This window comes from Diabrotica virgifera, chromosome 7, assembly GCF_917563875.1.
Source record: "Diabrotica virgifera virgifera chromosome 7, PGI_DIABVI_V3a".
Classification (NCBI taxonomy): domain Eukaryota; kingdom Metazoa; phylum Arthropoda; class Insecta; order Coleoptera; family Chrysomelidae; genus Diabrotica; species Diabrotica virgifera.
Window position 1 is genome coordinate 19431522 of NC_065449.1, and position 5821 is coordinate 19437342.

The following is a 5821-nucleotide window of genomic DNA, read 5'->3' on the forward strand; positions in this document are numbered from 1 at the left end:
TATTATTATATTATAGTAGGAGTTATTGGGTTAATTTAAGTTATTAATGTGAAACATTGAACAACGACATTTCAAGTTTTTCACTGTTTTCCATAATCAATTTGTATCTATACTTGTTACATGTTTTTATTTATGTTTATATATAAAGTATTTATTAAACCATGAATTCCTTAAGATATGTATAGACATGCGCGTCGCGCAGTTTGCGCCGTGTGTGAGCCGTGCGTTCGTGGCACCGACAGAACTTGGATCGTATGCGCACCGTTTGTGCGTAACTTGAAAACACGTATTAACGCGTACAGATCTAACGAACCCGCCACGAACGCGTAGCGCACACACGACGCGAAGTGCGTGGCACTCATATCTATACTTACCTTTACATTACGTTATATAGAGGGACGGCATACGTTTATCCGTAAGTGGTAAATATACATGACTAGAGATTGCAATTGCTGGATCCAGCATCCAGCAATCTAGCTGGATCCAGCGCTTTTTTTACATGCTGGACCAGAAGCGCGGATCCGCAAACGTGTCAAATTCGAAATAAGTTACTTAATAGCTTTGTTCCAGCAGAATTTTGAACTGATTCAGAATCGTACTGAGCGTGCGCTTTACATAAAACCGTACGCGTTTTATGTAAAGCGCACGCTCAGTACGATCCTGAATCAGTTCAACATCGGTTCAACATTCTGCTGGAACAAAGCTACTGTCTTCATTAGTCTCTTTATTCAAAAGCCGTGAGTCGGCAACTACTAGCAGTAGCTCAGTATGCTGGAAAGTTTCTACAGCTTAAAAGTTTACATCGATAAAGCGTTGATAGACATTAATTCTGCGATAATATTCTCTGCTGGTGAGTGGTCAATAATCAATGAGTTGATCGCCACTTTCTAACCGGCTTTCTAAACTGGCCGTAAAAGCTCTTTGCAGAAGTGAGTCCACTTTAATAACGACCGACACAACCATGAAATTTGTTTTAGACAAACTAAGTAGCCAGGACTCTAGCCTTAGTGCCGATCCATTGGAAGTGTACATTATACATACATTAGTGTACTTAAACAAAATCCAAAAAAGTGTGACGAAGGACTAAACATTACTGGATATTTCCCTATGCCGAAAAATAGTGCAACGCGACAAAAGATGAAAAATTTATTGAGTCGTATAAATAAGCAAGTGAATGTAGAACCAGTGCAAGAGGACATAATGGAAGAATATGTGCCAACTAATTCGGAGCCCATGAATTTTAACTTGGAACAAGAACTTAAGATTGAATTGAAACGAGAAAAAGAAAACTTTTATAACCAAAGAAAACTGGTTCTCTAAAAGATTACGAAAATATTTTGGAAAAGAAAATGGTCGTTTATGAGACAGAAGGAGTGAAAGGCGATCATTTGTGAATAGTCTATGACTATTTGATGTCCCTAAAACCAAACAGCATAAAGGCCGAAAGGCGAAAGGGCCTTCTCCGCAACCGGCTATCTGTGTAATTCTGTGCGAAATAGAGATATTCTGCAATAATTAATTCATATTTCTGTTGTTTAGAAATTTAGAATACAGACAAAAAAACATTATAATCATGTTTTTATTTTGATTCCACATTTTGCTGGATCCGCGCTGGATCCAACTGGATTTAAGCCAATCTTGCATAAACCCAGCTGGATTGAAAATGATGCTGGATTGCAATCCATATACATACATGACATATCAAAATCAGGTTGAAAGGTTTTTGTTAATACGTAGAGCAAACTTTTCTCCAGAAATTATAATTACGAGTATGACCTAAAATAAGTAAATTGATTTATTGAGTAAATCATCCAATATAGCTCTTGACATCGCAATAAACCACACGTTGTATTTATTACCATTTTACCGACAATTCCCTTTGATATTGTTAAACGCATACTCACGCCTTTCCACCTACTTTCCACCCCGTCGAATGGTTTTGTGAAAATAACACCTCCGAGACAATTATATATCCCATTGTAGTAACTTTAGGAAACAACATCGCTTTGGAACAAATTATAGACCAGGAATGATGTTAAACAACAGGCGCATGCAACTTTAAATGCTGCTTGGAAGTCGTTCTGCCAGTATACCAAACGAGTAATTTTAGGTAAGTGAACAACAATTGCTGCTATAATGGAAGAATTATTAACAAAGGAAATGAAAATAAAGCTAGATGTGTGAGTAATACGTTAGAGCATTGAGCTAGTGGGTTTTAACAACAGTTAAAAGAGATTAAAAATCTAGCAATAACGGGAATTGTAGATATTACTCAATTTACATTAAACAATAAAATATAAAGTGTAAAATGCAATTTATCCAAAAATATTATTATTGTCCAGATTTAGCAATATGGTTCCCACTCCCCCTAAATTTATCCATTCCACGCATCAAAAAGATTGAGCTCTGGTGGGGCTCTTTACTTTACGTGTTATACACTCAAAAAAATTTAGTTTGTAAAATTGATTAACAGTGATTATTGAACAGTATTTCATTGTAACAACAATTTAATTTTTTGTTTCAACGAACTTTTAGACATTGATCAATATATTTGGTTATTGTCACAATATTTGAATAATAATTGTGAAAATAACTAGAGTACATTAATCAATAACACTCAATTTATTCAGACAAGTTAGTTTCGTATATTTAATATATAAGGGTAATTCTGGCAGCAAAGCACTTTATTGATTCCGTAGATGATAAATAATTACCTTGGTTTATCGTGACAACGTACAGATTTCATTAAAACAATATACAAATGTTGTTAATATAGAGTAATATTTGATTATTCCATAGATGTAAACTGATTGCTGAGACAAAGAATGCATTAATCAATCTACTACTGCGTTTAATAACCACAATCAGTGCGTTCATGGTAACAATAAACGAAGTTGTTGAAACAATAAATATTTTGCTTGGCCATTTGAAATGTAACGGCTTTTCCTTATCGTTATTTGTTAAACAATGCTGTTACCTCTGCCGAAGTGCCGAATAATTTCATTTCGTTTTCAAGTGTAGTCCATACTGGAAGGAAGTTTTCGTGTGCCTATTATCGTATTCATTTTTTTCGAATCATGAGAAAACTAATTAGTATTTTTGAAAATTTTAAACGCAAAATAAAATATTACAGTACTATCGAGGGTTTGATGTCCCTAAGAACTTCTATAATGATTATTTTAATAAGTCACAGGGGTGAAAAAGAGAAATTTAGTATGATTTTAATTTCAAATATACCATTCAAAAGAAACTTTTGTTTACTCTAAGGGACTTTCAGCCCTCGGTAATAATGTAATCTTTTATTCTGCGTTTAAATTTTTCAAAAATACTTTTTAGTTTTCTCAGCATTCCAAAAAAATGAATGAAGAATTCGATGGATATTTTGCACCTGCGCTCTCCAAAAGGATTAAAGTGTTATACATTTTTGGAATCACTATTTCAAACGCTTTTAAATGAGCTATCACATGATTTACTTTCCCATTAAAAAAAACCAAAGTTGTGGCTGTCACCTGAAGAGGGATCGCATGAAGTTCGAAACATTGATGTTATAATATACTTTAATTATTTTAAAAATCTAGCTGTCCAAGCGTTTTGCTTATGTGCTAAAAATAAATAAGTTAATAAGGGAACAACACTTTTTCCAGCGCACTGTATAAGTGAAATCATAAAATCACACAGTGTAGAGTCCATTAGGTTTAGGACAAAAAAAGGGATTTGCAAAATTATTATTAATCAATTAGTATCATACATTGAGCTAATGGATGAATAGTAGCTTCATAATAGGGATGAATAGAATTGCTTGTAAGAATAACCGTACTTATTGTGGGGATGAACGGAATTAATTGTAAGAGTAAACGGAAATAATTGTAGAAATAAACGAAATACGTTAGGAGAAATAACACTGTTATTGACACAACGAATAGTCTTCGTCGATCAATTAACGACGTTGTTGTTTCAATGAATAGTGTTCGTTGACTCAGTGAACAGTGTCCGTAATATTAATAAATGGATGTTCGCTTTGTTGTTTCGGACATCGCTTTGTTGTTCCAATAAAACCAAGAATTGGACAAATTTTAAGTATTGCTTTTGTTGTCTGAATTAACATTTTTATTAATATTACGTACCTTTTTCGCTGAGTGTAGGTCTTGGTATGCTCAAGTATCTCTCAAAAATTTCCGTCACATCTGGACGTCGACACTAGTACAGTTTTCTGCATGATCTTATGGAGATGTTCATTCAGGCCTAGCTTTTTTATGTTTTTTAGAAGGTTCTTTGGAATGATTCCGTTAGTAGAACTCATAATCGGTATTGTCTTCCATTCTCCAGTGTCTTCGTGTTTGAATTTCCAGATCTCTGTACTTGGGGACCGTTCAAGTATTACGTAACGCAGGTTGGGGGGGGGGGGTCAAAAATCTTCAAAAATTGCGTTACGTAATAGTTAAACGCCCATTACAGTGCGTTACGTAGGGGGGAAGGGGGGTCAAAAATCTTCAAAAATCGCGTTACATAATACTTGAATGCTCCCATGGGGATATTTTGGTTATATTCAACACGCAGATTATTGTTGTTAAATATCGCCACATCAATAAGTATTGTTTGTCTCGTTAATTGATTAACTAATATGAGATATGGTCTATTATGTGCCAGTGTTTGATCTGTAAGCAAAGTACGGTTCCAGTATAGCTTGTAGTTGTCATTGTCAAGCACAGGTACTCTCAGGAACGTCTTGGTAATATGGAAAATGGTTTGTTTGGAGAAATCCCAATATGATAGCTATCCCTTGATGAAGTCATGCCATTCCTTATATTCAGTTGCAGCAAATACTGCAACTAGTTGCAAAAAAAATTTTGCATGACAGTTTAATCAAAGGGTAACAAATCAATTGGAAGTTGTGTCCGACAAAATACATTGAACGTTTTCGTAGTCTAATCTTCGAGACATGTAACTTGTTCCACAATTTAAACTTCCCCTGTTCCAGTATTCTAGTACATCAAAGTTTGTCCGACTAGACACCGTTAGTTGGATTTCAGCACCTTAATAATGATCAAACAACAGAAATAGGGGCCAGGATAAAAATAGCAAGAAAAAGAAAACAATTATCTGCAATAAAGATCTTAGATTATAACTGAGAGTAAGAGCTCTTAGATGCTACGTGTTCTCGATACAGCAATTTGGACTAGAAAGTTAGACAATGAAGCAAAAACATATAAATAAGCTAAAGTTATTTGTAATGGGATGTTACAGAAGGATGATTAAAATAGTATGGACACAGTAGAAAACGAACAAGGAAGTATTGCGAGAATTGGGCAAAGAATGCGAAATGATAAATACGATCAAAATAAGAAAGTTACAATATCTGGGATACGTAATAAGGGAACAAAGATATGAAATGCTAAGACTGACAATACAGGTAAAAATAAGAGGAGGAAGGAGGATAGGAAGAAGGAGAATGTCATGGTTGAAAAATTTAAGGTACTGGTGTAATGTTACAAACGTCACATCTTTGCTCTTTTATTTCTAAATAATTATTTTATTTTATTTTCTTTAATATTTCATTAATAATTATCTTCTATTCTTTTAACTTGTTTTTTCGTTAAAAACTTGTTTGGCACCCTCTTTTATTATCCTCTATTTGCTATCTCTATTTTTATCTAACATTTAAATCATCAACTGAACATACTGAACGTACCCCGTATACTCTGTAAGTATCTGTCTTTTAATACGAAACATGGTTGTCCACCTCCTCATAAAAAAATTAATAATATATAAGTAGTGGGGTTCCTACGGTCTCCTCCGCAACCCACATTTCGTTCGCCATCGT